Source organism: Lathamus discolor, chromosome 3, assembly GCF_037157495.1.
Source record: "Lathamus discolor isolate bLatDis1 chromosome 3, bLatDis1.hap1, whole genome shotgun sequence".
In the NCBI taxonomy this organism is placed as follows: Eukaryota; Metazoa; Chordata; class Aves; order Psittaciformes; family Psittacidae; genus Lathamus; species Lathamus discolor.
The window spans coordinates 56,170,877-56,186,379 of NC_088886.1; positions in this window are offsets into that span (position 1 = coordinate 56,170,877).

A 15,503-nucleotide genomic window follows, 5' to 3' on the forward strand; every position below is an offset into this window, starting at 1 on the left:
GAGCAGTGGTTGTCACTGAGTTTCTGCTGCTCTCCCCCGTGGTTCTAAGAATCCCTCAAAGCCATAGGGAAGAGCCAAGTACCATATTCCTTTAAAGTTTAATTACACTATTTGAGATGTTTATAAACTGGATGTGAATCTCCTACCATGAGAGCTGCATTTAGAAGAAACTGCATAGAAATGCCATTGCTGCAACACATGTTCAGTGGTGGTGAGGCCGCAGCTGGGTTACTGTTAGGTGCTGGCCACCATGCTATGACAACAATATTAATTGATTGGAAAGAAAGCAAAAACGGCAGCAAAAAGCAGCACGGACTTGGAAAGATGAAGAGAAACTGATACCTAAATCCTGAGAACAGAATGCTCGGAACAAATCTAAATCCATCTGTGTATCTACCAGAGAGAACACTAGATTAGTCTCAGTGCTAAGCTAGACCAGGTTAGGAAGTTGTGGCATGCATTAAGTTTATGGTATTTTTCCTAGTTGTAAATGAAAACTAGCAAACAGGAGGGCATCCTATTAAAGAGTGCCCAAGGAAACACCTGCAAGACAGCAATGAAGTTTTTCTGGCTAATACTGATAATAGCGGATAAATAAAATGAAATTCTATTGAGTTTATAGGCAGATCACTTTTGAGATCATACTCAAGTGTTTATTTAAAGCAAAGTACTATGCAGATGAAACAAACGAGGCATCACTATTCTGTCTGGAAATAATCAGTATGCTCCTTTTCTCATGCATTTGCCACAGGCAGAGCTTAGATACTCTGCTCTCCAGAAAGTAAAAGCAATGTGGATCCAATATGCAGCTGAGACTTCCTGTGCAGGTGCAAAAGGCTCCCCTTTATCCTTAAGTAGCCTCTTGAGGCCACCAGGTGTGATGGGATCCTCAAGTGTTTCCATAACTGCCCAATATCCAGCCAAGTTCCTATGGTCAGGAACTATCTTGGACCTTAAGGTAGAACACAAAGGAGATTTTCATTGCAGAGCGCCTCTGACATGGGTAATCTAGCAATTGGTGCGGTGTGGTTTTGCAGGAATAAAACACATGGATCTCACAGTGGATTCTCTAATCTGTTCTGGCTACAGTCCAACAGCTCATTTTGGATATGACTGCCAAGCAAGAAAATACTTCCTTTACGAAGATGTGTTATTTACTTAGCATCTTTGACCATTACTTTCTACCAGGCTGTAAAATACACAGAAAAAGACAAAATCTTCAGAGCTTGCCTCAACTATTTGTTGGTGATGAAGAGGTACGTTCTTCTGAGCTAGATAACACATGGAAAAGAAAGTGTTTGCATTTAGCAGGCACACCTGAAATTTTCCTACCTTCTGAAGGCAGAGCACACAAGAGAAGTAAAAACCCAAGCCAGCTTTCTCCCATTTGTTCAGTTTATCACCGCATTTCAAAGCTGCTTCAGCTACAGGGAGAAAATTACCAACTATTGAGTGTACCTCATAGAACAACAGTGTTGGAAAGGAAATTAATACTTAATGGCTTCAAGAATTCGTTTTCTATAATGAAACAATAGATCTCGGTTGTTGGGCTTATAGCAAGGACAGTTCTCTGAGGCATTACTCAGGCAGTGTTCTTACTGCAGCAGAGTTGTAAATGGGGCTTAATTTCTTTGGGTTTGTATGTTTGGGGGTTTCTTAAAGTGCACAGTGAGTTTTTCTACTAATGTAGCCGCAGAACGTTCACTTCAAATTCCTCATCCCTTTTCCAGAGAGCAGAACATGTACCAGCTCAGTGGCAGTAAATACGTGGTTCATACTCCTCTCTGCTGCTGCGTTCCTGGCTGGCCAGCTCAAGGGGTAGTAAATATTTAAATTGGCAGCCTGCACACAGTGGGTGGAAATCGGATAGTCCCTTTGATCATATGCTTCTGAAGGCCAGCATATAGGGCCCTGCTACCCTGGGAACAAAAGTATGCTGGAACCACTGAGGTGAGGGTCCAGTAAACTGGGTATTTTGCAACAGGAAGGCACAGCATAACCCAGATAACAGAGGGGTTTTAAATGGGCCTGTTGTGTACTTAATTCTGCCTCTCCATGACTCAGCCCATTTCACTTTCATGTCCTTTGACTCTGTAGGAATTTTATCCCTATACAATGCTTTAGTGTATCATGTTAAAAACTAACCACTAATAACATTCCTGAGTATCCCCAGGGTATTGTTTATTCCATTTCTGGAAGGACTTAAATCCTCCTGTGGGGCTATGGCAGGGAAGAGGGTGGTTATTTGCTTTCTTGCAGAAAGTTCTTCTATGGTTGTCAGAAGAGTCAGATTTTAATCTAAGCCCTAATTATACCTTTGTTCCAAAAATACTAGTGCTAAGAAGTGCTTTACCCAAGGTGCCCATTCAATCCATTTCTTTCATATGGCATGAACAAACTACTTGTAACAAACAGTGCGTAATTAGTGTTACTTCTTCATGTGAAGAGATAGGATGTAGCCTGAAAATGGGAATATTTTAAGGGAATTCCCTTTTTATAAGAAAAGGTTATATCATTTGGTTTAATGAATGTGATGGGTCACGTCTAGCAGAAGGCAGCTCATTGATAAAATCTCGTGTACTTTTTTCCATTCCTGTGGGCTCAGATCAGGAATCTTTTTGTTCCTTTAGTACTTTCTGGTTTAATGGATTGAACCAGGGTAGTTTACCACAGTAAATCCACCATGGCGCAGAACTGTCCTGCACACAGCTTATAGCCCAGTGGTTGTTGCCTGCTGGGATCCTTCACATGTGTAACCTGGCATATGTTTTCCATTGTGGGTCTGCTTGCAACTAATGCTGTAACTTGAGTCTCATTCATTACAGTTGTGTAGTTTGGATTTATAGGTACATACCCCAGTTGCCTTTGTTAAAAAGAATCACAGTATTGTGGAATTTTCACTTACAGGCAGCCTGTTCTGGGAGGGGAGAGAGGTTCGGGTTACCGCCTGGTTGCTATGCTTTTTGTTTGCTAAGTCTCAATGATTTGATTAACTTGATGCATTATGACTGATGTACAGTAAGTCTCCCAACTGCCAGCAAAATGAGGACTGCAAAATCCCTGGTAAATTATTTTGGACGTTTATGCAAATACAGTGGACCAATAGTGCTCCAGAACTGGATTCCCTGGCCTTGTGTCAGAGCTCATAAAATGAGACCTAATCTAGAGCTTTTCCTTGAAACATTCCCATGATGATCCATCACCTACAAATTCCATAGAACACATTAAGCTGTTTAATAAAACTGCTTCTCCTGATTTTGAATCCTCTTGAATTTGGTAGGACATCACTGTGCCACTTCAGCTGACTGCTGCTGGACCATACGGGTCCTGCTCTCACACCCCCTTTTGGACTACATGCTGAACCTTGGAGATGAGAGTATCCTCTGGACATGCTTAAGTCTGCCTACGGCCTCACAGTAAACTTTGAGGCGAAAACTTAAAATTCCTTTACCTAACCAATGCTTTTTCACATGCTGACTGACCATAACCACAGTTTGTGAGGTGGTATTTGAAAAAGTACAAATACTTACTCTTTCAAAAGAGGAAGCTGTACCATCATGCTTATAACCCACTAGCTTTACCTCTAAGACTTGTGTATCAGGGCCATGAAATGCTGAGATATACCACACATTTGAATTGTAGCTACAACATCCATATGTCAGTTTTAAGTGCCTCAGTACATGCTAAGCTTTGGCATGCAAACCTGAAAATTAGATTTACCACGTAACTTTCAAATGTTAACATCACTCATCTCCTGTTGCTGGTATCAGCCTAAGTGAAATGCTAATTTGCAGTGTTCAAAGAAGCCTCAGAATATCCAGGGGAGAAATTCAGTGTTGTGATTCATCCAAGTGTGTGTTGTTTGGGTTAATCCCAGCAGGTCTATTTTGTATCTTCCAGTGCTACAAACTGGAGTTTGGAAAATAATTCCTCCTCATGATTTTTGTGGGAATTATGAGAAAGGATTTTGTAAAAGCTTCTGTAAAAAGAGGACGACATTAAATAAGACGTCAAAAGAAAATTCAGGTAACACCACACCTGCAATCGTTACAGACAATGGTAGAGGAGTGCTCACCTTTTGGAGAGCAGGACAACATTGATCAGCAGTGCCCTGAGATGGCTTCACCGCCTCGTTCTTGTGTGTGTGCATGTTTCATAAAGCACTGTCAGATGGCAAAGCTGGAGTAGGTCAGCTCTAGATGGCTGTGACTGTTCTCCAGCTTTATGTGCCTGGATGGTAGGCATCCCATGCCCATCACTTTCGGGAAGTCTGCTAAGGAAGAGATGAAGGAAAGCAGGACACAGAGCTAAGCTACCTCTGCTAGTTTCAGTGTCTGGATGCAGAGGCAGCTCATGGTCCCAAAAACACTGGAGCTGGCACAGTTTAAAGTGACCTGTATGACTGAGTAAGGGAACTGTGGGCGCAGAGGAAGAGCTCTGCTGGCCACAGGCTCTTGAGGCGGTGGTTACCAAGAGGGCAGCTCTTCCAGGGCACTGCTTATGGCCCAGCAGAAGAAATGGTTCTTCAACAGTTGACACTGGTTCAGATAACCGGCAATCCTCTCTTTCTGTTCCCACTAATCTTTGCCAGTTTATAAAACTGACAAACAGAGGGTAATAGATGGCTTTTAAAGATATGCAGCTTATTTATCAGGAGGAACGGAGCTGGATACAGCAGCACAAGATTTTTTCCTTATCAGAACAGATGAAGAACTGAAGGATGGATGCTACCAGATACCACAATAAATTCCAACTCCCATCAAACAAGCTGTAATGAGTCATTAACATCCCCCACACAGATAGAGGGAGATCTTCATGTTGGTCTGTTCACAGAAACATGCCATTTGTTGTTCAGCTGTATTTCCCTTGGTTCAGAATGAAGTCTTTTTAACAGCAATAAGCAAAATGTTTTTCCCCCCTGCACCCTTCCTTTCACTTCTACATTTGTCTTCCCCCAAATGAGTTAATCAAATAGGTAATGCATAATTAAGTACAGTAGACCTAAGGACAGGAGGAATATGTAACTTTTCCAAACTTGCTCATGACTAAAGAGTCAGAAGAGGCCTCCAAATTGAGTTCTATCATTTGGATGGAACAAAGCAACAGTTTCCACTCTCTGGGAGAACGGAGCTCAACCAAAAGTGTTCAACAGACTAGTGCTATTTTGTCAGCAGTTTTTCAGGTATCACATCAGTGTCAGGGCAAGAATGTCATCTCCTCCTAATATATTCAGCCATAGTTCTTCTCAAAAGGCTCCCTATAACCCTGCTGGGACAACTGAGATTTTAATTCAGACCTTTATTATAAATAATATATAAAATATTTCTACACAGACTATTCCAGCTAATAATCAGAATGAGCACAGGAAGAACCTGAACAGGCAAAAAAACCCAGAAGAAAATAGATGAGAGAGAAACACACAGGAGGAGCAGCAACAGAATGAAATGGGAATGGAATTCAATCCAAAAGGAAGAGCAATTTGTTTTCATAGCTTGGAGGAGTAGAAGGAGCAGGCCCACTGCAAGTTTTCACAGCCAGATACCTCAAATAATTGCAGGAATATTGGTCAGCCTACGCACTGAAGTATTACTGAGCACACCACCCTACCCTAACGTGAAATGAGAACACTCAGAGCATTTTGTAGGCTATTTGTATGCTGGGGCAGGTGTGCACACAGCAGCCCTGCAGTCCTCATCTCTTGGCTGTCCAGACTGGAGACTCATATGAACAAGCTACAGCTCTCTTTTAGGCTGGGGCACCCAAGGTTCCCCCCCTCTGCAAACCTAATGTATGGAGAGACAGAAAAGAGAAAGAAGAATTTCTCTCTTTTGGAAGAGATAAATTTTGGGACTGCATGCCTATGTCTTGCCACACTATGAAAAGACAGTGTGAAGGTAAGGAACAGACTCTATCCTGCTTGAAAAGTGCTTTGCCAGCACAACCTTATGAAGTAAAGCACTCAGTACAGTGATTACAAACAACACACACCCCCCCCCCCCCTTTACTTAGCAGGTCATGTGAGAGAAGCTTAAAGCACATGCCTAAAGTTAAACAGATGTTTAGGTTTCTGCCCGAGTGGGGCCTGTGCTGACTCTGCAGTACTGCAGATTTACAGGACTGACTAGCAGCAACTGCAGGCCCTGAATTCTGCGGGTACCTCTGCTTTGCTGATACGGGCTCCTTGGTATGCACATACTGCAAACCCTGACCCAGATGCCAGATCTCTGTAACGTACACAAAGCCATAAAAGTACCTCTCAAACTCTAGCACTCTACCTGATTCAAATAAAGCACATATTTTTCTTGAAAATGAAATAGGTATTTGTGTGCTAAATAGGTACAAAATATTTTCATAGTTTGATTGTTGACACAAATATCCTGTAATGCCATATTAAACCAACAGTGGGAAAGGATGAAATGCAAGAGAAAGTAAAAAATATAGAGTTATGATTGCTAAAGGACACTCTTTTCAAGTAGTGACATGTTAAAAGAGTACTGTATCCACAGGGTCTGGAGACAAATCAGTGTGTTACACATACTTGAGTTTAATCTCTAAACCATTCTTCAAAACTCTGCCCTTTTTTAGCCTAAAACATCAGGTTATTCCAAATGGACGTTATCTGCTTTAGAGACAAACTCCATTGTGGGGGGAAGCTCTGGTTGCCAAGCACTTGGCAAGACAGATCTGCAATTAGGTACTTCCCTCTACCCTGGGGAACCTGGGCTATAAAAAGAGAGCAGGAGACAGACCCAGATATTAACTAAATGAACTGCACCCACTCCAAAAGCAGTATGCCAAGTTTCAGAATATTCTGGCTTGCAATAAGGCTTTAAAGATAAGTTTCCAACAGCCATCTCAGTACACACATGCATGCTAGGATTTTATACAGAAATATAGTTCGTAGGGAGGCCTGGGCAATGCAACTTTTGCCAGAATTAGGGCATATATAGAGAGAGAACATGCTCATGCATTGCCTATAAAACTCAGTCTATTAATTATGGCTGGCAAGTAACACATATAAGAGAAAAGAGTGGTTATGAAATAGATTTCAAGATCTGCTGGTTAAAGAAAGTGTGTGTGCCAGAGGTACATAAGCAGTCTGAATAAATGAGCGTATTCCTGCAAAGTGTTACTGACTATGAAGACAAACTGGCACACAGATCCTTCACTAGCACTACAGACACACAGCAACTGAGCAACCTCTTACAGTTTTAGTATCCCCAAAGCCTCAGATGCGTATGTCATGTGGGAGGAAGAGGTAAAATGGTCACAAATGCTCAAGTCTTGCCACAGCTAAAAAAGAATAAAAAAGGAATTATTTCCTAATTCTTCCTAGTTTTTGAAGCATACAGTGCAGAAGCAAGATGAATGATCCATTTAAGAAGAATCAATGGAAGAAAGCCTAAGCCTTTCTCTTAAAAGGTTAAATGAATTTAGTCCCTTCACATGTGAGAGCTGCAACGATATTCACAGATTCTTCCTTTCCTACCTGGCTGAGTTTGCTGGAACAGACTGGTCCCCCCAAAACCTCAGCTGTCGTGGTGATGAATGCACCCACAAGTGCACGCAATCAGAAATATGCCCTAGACAGAAACGCATGCAATGTGGAGCATAAAAATGTACTATGAAATATTTTCATTTGCAATTTTTAAACATCTCAACAACAACAAAAGACTGTAAGATTTATGGAAGATTACTTTTATATTATAATGTTTATGAAACTCATTCTATTAAATACACATGATTTTGAAATCTGATCTAAAGATGATTAACAGCCTGTGTAAGTCTTTGCTGTACTTTGCTGGTCAGGCGAGGAGAAAGGACAAAAGCCCTGCTTGGATTTTCACATAATTTCCACAGCCTCCATACAGACAGAGCCCACAGCAAGCACATGGAAAGGGACAGCAGATCCATAGCAGAAAGGATTAAAATTCCTTATAAAAATGCTGGATTTCTAGTAGCACAAATCTACATAATATCTTTTCCAAACCTGATTTTCCCATTAGCTTTCATAATAACAAACAGCACTAGAAGTGTATAAGATACTTCTTCTCTTCCCTAGAGAGCCATAGTTCTTAAGTGATCTCTCAGATGAGGCAGTTCTGGAGGCACCAGAGTTCTGCAGCATTGGGTTAAAGATCCTTTCAGAGGAACCAGAGAATATACCCCAAAAGATACGGGCAGTACTTCATGACCTTCTAAATTTCATACATCTATTTTAGCCCAGGTTTGTCATGATAAAGTTGTACAAGAAAAGTTTACAAAGTGTCTTGCTTCGGGTGTTGATGATGATAGAAATATGCAATTTCAAAACAAAAACAAGTTTAGTTCATCTCTAAAGAATGCACTATCCTGATAACAGCCATCTCCCAAGTAAACTGAAGAACCACTGGGAACCACTGCAACGTGAAATTCATTCTTCTCTGAAATACACAGGAACTGTTTATTTCTTCATGTGCTCAGCCATGATCTGGATTTTCATTTAGTTATTACTGTAGCACAGTGAAATGAGATCTATAGCATCCTGGTAGATTAATTATGGCACAATTCCCCTCCATCTTTTTTTGTATTTTGATTCTAATGCTATAGACAGGCACACAGTTTCCCTCCCCCTCCTATTACTAGTTAATCTTCAGAAAGGACCATCCCACACCTCAGTTCAGAATTTGCTGATTTTTAGCAAGACCTTACTATATATTCCTTTCAAAACATAGGTGTGCTTTTAGATAGCACTTGGTTGTTTCCAGTCATTGCAGTGCTGCTGGAGCTGCAGGTCCTGCTTCAGGCCAGGCTAGCCTGTCTTTGATACATGAGCACAGCCTTGGCAGGTAACCACGGAGGTACCAAGGCTCAGGTGGACTCTACCAGGGAAGGTTTCACCCTCTGGGGCAGAGCCATTTAGGGCCAGCCAGGATGAGGGAAGGAGAGAAGGGAACATGCACACAACACCAGGTTTTAGTAAAGCACAGCCTGTTCTTTAACACCCACGCCACCAACCTCATCCTCTGCTGCCGCAGGTGGGGAGGCAGGATCCCAGTTTCTCTTGATTGCTTGCTTGCCAGGCTTTTTTATTTCTTTTGTTCTGGGTTGTTTGTACCAGAAGAAGTAGGCAGGAACTGTCTTTTTGCATTCTAGCAGGGGAGATCACAACTGTCCCAACCCTACCCATCAGACCTCAAGCATCATTCACACGTGGTATACAGGGGAAGAAAGAAGTTTCCCTCCTTATATCATCTCCTCCTCATCTTGCTCAAGAGTTCTGTTTACTCCAGTCTAAGATATCTGCACTATAGCTTTTGAGCTCTGAAGGGCTCCAAATGTCACCACAGGCTGTAAAACACTTCTCAAAAAACATCGGCAAGGTTCAGATTTGCAGCAAGAGCCCCAGAGCCTGGTAGCACATTGTAGGAAGAACACTGATGAAACTGAGCGTCGTTCCTGCTCTGGTCCCCACAACAACAGGAAATTTGTTAAACAAAAGTCTGATTTCATCCCAAGAAGCAATCAATGCCCCCAGTACACAGGAAAAAGATATGACCTGGAAAGAGAGGTCAGGAAACATGCGGGCAATCAGCTCAGTCTCAGTACATGCACAGCCATTTGAGAAGGTTTGACACCCCTTGAGATGCATAAATGGCACAGTCCTGCTCAGGATGAAGTTGGTTTCCATCAGCTTCTGTAGTCTGGTGAAGCACGGGAGAGTTCAGCAGGCACATGACTGCACAGTTGGTATGTATTGCTATGTGCCAGCTGCTCGGTACCTCCCAGTGTCAGCATCATCTGCAATTCAGCAGCAAGGAAATGCCTACTGAAGGCCAGTAAAAAGTAGGAGCAGCAGCAGCACTGCTCCATGAGAGGATGGGAGGCAAGAGCAGAGGTGACCACAGTGCAAACAGCTCCCTCACCAACATGCCACAATCTCGCAGCATGGGAACAGGACAGGCAGAGCTGGGTGCTGGCACATGGGCAGTCACCGGTGAAGCAAAAGGGATATAAACTGGGTCCAGTGTCTATGTAGAGGGTCCAGTCAATAGCAAAAGGAGATGGAGTTGGAGACAAGGCTACAACACAGACCCAGGACCTATCCAGGAAGCAGGGCCAGGACTGGAGACAGGAGCAGTAATAAACTTGACCTGAAGCACTGTTTCAGAGGAGGCTGGTCAGGGCTGGTGCTGCACTGGGGACCCCAGCAGAATGGCTCAGATCTTAACTGCTCACCTCCTTGTAGGAGGAGGTCACTCTTGTAACCCTATTGCTTTTACTGTCATGTTCTCAAAACAGAAAGGCAGCTGCCTCAATACTTTGTGTCTCTGTTAAGAGAACAGTTTTTAAACCAGCTGTTTGAGTAATTTAAACTTATGCTGTCAAATAAATTGACCATGTAATTTTTTAGGTTTACTTCTTTTATACCTTTTAAAGCCAGACTGGGGGACCCCAGAGTAGCTGTTCAAATGAGTATTTTATTGCTTTAACTTAGTACTGAAAACATATTACTTGTCTTCTTTCAATCTCTGTGCCTTTCATACAAGCTGCTTCCTGCCACATCACACTCATTCATTTCTAGTTTTCTGCATAAAAAACAGAAGTCAGGGGCCCAGCATGCTCCTGTTACGTAAACCCCCACTAACAGGAGCAGGAATTTGGGATGCTGAGCTGCCGTGGATGAGCGAGCACTCTTGGCAAGCTCAGATTTTACTTCCTGTGGAACTGGAATGCAGAGCAGTTTGCTGGGCTTTGGCATTTGTACAGTAATTATTCCACTAAAGAGTTACTCTGGGAAAGGAAAATGAGGCAGACGTTGAAGAAAGCCTAGTGCTAGGTCTGCAGAGCGGAACTCAGCTGGAATCAAGGGTTTTAAAGTAGGTCAGCACACCACATTGCACGGATGAGTAAGTGGTCACTCTAGTCAAATCGCCTGTGGGTCACTGGGCTGCAGGAAAACATACAAGAGCAGGACTCCAACTCAACATGACTCAGAAGAGTGAACCAGCTCTGTTGTTCCTTCTCCTCTCCTAAGTCCTATCCCAGCTTCTCCATGCCCAAATATTTCCAAGCTGCTTCATTTCTAACCAGACAGCTGCTCTGAGTAACAAAGGGAGAATGAGTTTACTTTTGTGAGTGCTGGATCTACAGAGGGGTGTCTTGTTCTCAGGCTCTGCTACCATGCACCCCAAACGTTTCCAGTCTCCAGGAGATGTTGCTGCAGGACAGGCTGCCCAGCCCTGGAGTCCCAGAGCAGGTCTACTGACCTGCAAATGTTACCTGCTTTCTCGCAGTACTCGCGAGCACTGTGGAAATGGAGCACATTAAGCAAAGAGAGATTCGATATAGGATTCAATAGGCTAAATTCAGATAGGTCAAGTATTTGCAAATCTGCTGGAACGGGGCTGAACTGCTGCACCAAAACATGAACGGCTACATTTCTCAGTGCACACACAGACACACACATCCTCTCCCCCACCCCAGGCCTGTGGTTCATGTTTTCCATGAAAGCTGAAGTATAACAGAGATAGTAAGTTTCATACTGGTTATTTAGAGCAGTGTTATCACCACCTCTGGGAATTCTGGAAAAGGAAGGCTAGCTGGATAGTTTTGAACAATTTATACATGCAAAGTTGCAAGAGCAGTAAGTTCTTATAAGTTCAGCTGGTACAGTTGGCAGAACCAACCGTGTCCAACACATAGAAATGTCCCTGCAAAGGGACGGTGTTGGTGGCAGAACCCCCACACCTGCTGTTCCCAGGAGACTTGACCTCCTGAATCCCACTGCTCTTTGAATTTCATCCCATCTGATACCAAGCAAGTGCCTGAGTTACCACCAGTGTCGCTTGCCACAAACTGTTATTTAGTAAGCATGCATTAGTGACCCTCTTCATTTCTGCGTCTCCCAGGTGAGATGACTTTCCCTAAGAGCTGGAACCCAAACCAGCTCTTCCCAATTCAAGTGTTTGTATCAGGATCAAGGTATGATCATTTCTTCACTGTCTGAGGGTTCCACCACTCTGTGCCACCCAGCATGTTACTGGCAGACACAGCACCTCTGCTCAGCACTGACAATGAGTCAATGATTAACAATTAACATTGGTATATTCTCATATTTTTAAAAGGAGTTCACCATTTGCTGTAAGCAAAATGCAGCATCTGACCCTTTAGCTCACATCCACTCCTCTGCTGCTTCCTGCTAACTTGGCATGGGGGCCACCGTCGTGGGACTCCCACTGACTGAGCTCCCCCCAGCACTAAGGTGGTGGAAAGTGAAATATAAGCAGGACCCCTCCTCCCCATGCACGTTACTCATTTAAAAACCTGTAAGAAATAGCTACATCTGTTATGATAAATTTAGAAATCAAATCCTCTCAGATTTTTGACAGATCATTTTTCCTTTGTTTTTTAACAAGTTGTTTTTGTGAAGGAGCCAAGTAACTTCTATATTCTCCAGAATTCAGCATTTTCTCCATTTTCTTTTTTCCTTCCTGAATCAGGATTATAAATACATCACCAGTTAAGGACACGATCTAGCAACAGTTAAATAGTCCTCATTCCCCTGAAGATAATGGGACTGCACACATGAGACCATTTTGAAGCACAACAGACTTTTTTAAAACATTTCTTTTGGCTTTAAAATATTTAGAATAAGATCTCCCAGTTTTCCAGCAGCAGCTGTTCTATGTCTGGCTTTTCACCCAAATCTGTTTGTACCATACCAAGATTCCCAGTGAATAGCTGCAAAACCTCAGGGCTGATTTTCCCTAGCACTGGCAATTTACCCCTTAATCAAGGAATTTTTTAAATGGACTACTTCAGTTAAATTTCCTTCATTTCATTTTATAACATTCCTTTGAGGATGCATTCTGTCAAATAGCTATAAGATTAGGGATAGCTCAAGTTCCTAAACTAAAATCTGGAAGTGAGAAGTTTTGGCCAATGTCTTAGTAGGAAGTTTTCAATTCGGGAGAAAAAAAAATAATAAAAAATCCTGATTTTTTGCAAGTTTCTCATAGGGAAGAGCTGGTTTTGAAAAATGTCAAAAAAATCCCCAAAAGCAATAAAGAAAACCCCACCCCAAACTCAAAGCCTTTGACATGTCCAAGCCAGGTATGTCTAACTCAGAAAGAAGAGTTTGGGTCCAACATTATATGACTTAATATATTTAAAAGGCCAAAATGTATACTTTCATTGACTGAGTTTAATTTATTTTTACAATCAACATTCAAAAAAAATTAAATTCTACGTAAAATTAGGTTTTTATTATTAGAATAATATTAATATTAGAATATTTATATCTAATATCTCACAGAGAAAAAAAATCAAAGAGGGGAAAGTTTTACTTCTCTAGACCTTTGCTTGTGCTTCTGAAGCTGGAATCAAATACAGTTTAACTTTTCAGAGTTTAACAAGTCTATTTATTTCTTTGACATACCAATGAAATGGAGGAAACCCCCAAACTCCCTCAGTATCCTGCTTCCATTTTTGTGCAGGCTAAATCACATTTATCCAACCACCTTCTGACCGGGTGGAGGCAGTGGGAAATAGCTGGCTGTAGTGATTTTTTGCTCCTGACAGTTGTTGCCCTGATGGAAAGTAATGTTATACTATACAGAGGACTGTGGGTGGTTTTGTGGAGGAAACCACCACAGAAATCTATTATTTTTCAGTATTTGGTGTTTCTAAACCTAAATTAAATAACAACAATAATAATAATCTAGATACTAAAAACTAGAATCTAGGCTTGTAAAGTTTTGAGTATCTTTGAGCACTGAGGCAGACACAGAACAAGCTTTTATTGCTCATTTAACTTTAACAACCACTTAAAGTTAGGTTTCAAAGCACAGTATATTTGACCATGCTTTGTAAAAAAGACCCAAACAAGTCCAAGAAATACATGGAGATATTCAGACCAGAGAAGGAGCTTCCCAGATTGTCCATCTCCTTCACTAGTGTAATTGAAAATATTTTGATCTATATTAAATAAGATACCAGCATATATTAGGCAACCCATTTTGCCAACTTTCACATGCTAGCAACTACCAGAGGAAGAACAATCTCTTTTCCCCCTTTCCCCTCACAGTGACTAGGCTACTTTACCCCACTATAGGATGTATATAACACCACATGCACATTTGTCACAGAAGCCTCATCTCTCTGATGGTTATGTACATGGTCATGTACAACCAGAGGACTTCAGAGATGCAAAAAGCCAGGACCACTACCTAAACTCTGCCCCGCACTGACTCATCTCCATGCTCAGGCCACTAAAACTGCAGTTCAGTCTAGGTATCCTGGGCTGGGTACAATCTCCTATATGCAAACCGCTTCCTCTTAGATGATAAAGAGGAGTAATAAACAAAGATTTTTCTGAATAAAAACCTTTCTCTGAACAAGCCATTCAGAGTTGGGTATTTCAGAGCATGCTGTGATCCAGCCATGACAGAACAGTTTTGATCCAAAGTACAAAGCAACAGCGTAGTCTTTCAGCTGCGAGCTCCTGGCTTTGTGGAGCAATGCTGACTCCAACATTGACTCACTTGTGCCTTATGCTGTTGCTGCTATTAATGTATTTCTGTAAGTGTGCACAGTTTCATAGTTCAGAAGTTCCCCTTCACAATTTCTGTATTACATATAAGGCAATAGCCTCCTGGCAAGCTGGCGTGACTAATCTCTTGATTTCTTTGCTCTGAGACTCTTTGTAGAATAGACTTGACTAAGCTATTTGTGGTCCCCAATAACAGTTCAGTTTCAAGTTAAAACCTAAATAAAGTAGGAATTGACAGATAATCTCTGTATCCTAAGGAGAAAAGGCATAGGCCTTTACAGCCAGAGTACAGCATATAGCTTTTGGTGAGTTTCCTCAAATCACTGATAGCATCACTTACAAATAATAGTATGAACAATTGTTGGTTTCACTACATTTACCTTCTAGGTTGTGACAGGAATCTCCAGACTTCAAACACTTGGAATGCAATGGGGGAAGAATGCAGCAATAACAACTTTCTTCCCAAAACACATTTGGTTTAAGAGGACCCCTCCTGCAGTGGAGCATCCTCTACCCTCCTTCTCCCCTTCTCTCACACTGGCACAGTTTCTTTTTTGTCCTTGCTGCAAAGTGAACCACTGAAACAAAGGAGCCCCCCACTGTTTGAGAGACTTTGGTGCACCACTTGAGAGGCAGAATCAGTGCACAACTGCACCAACACTTGCAAGAATTCAACCAAAGGGATAGTAAACTGCAAGAAAAGCACAGGGGCATGAAAGGACTAGGGTGTGGGAAAGCCAGTATCAAGCTATAATTTCAAGTTTGTTTAATCCAAATTCATGGTTAACACAGCTGTTAAAATGGGCACATCAAAATCCCAACCCAAGCATATATATAGCACATATATCTACTGCAGTCATGTTGATAGGTTTTTAAAACACAAATGATCTCTTCTGCTCAGCTCAACACTTTTGAAGTAATGTTTGCTGGAAATTTTTCTTTTGCTGGTATTACAACTTCAACTGTGTTG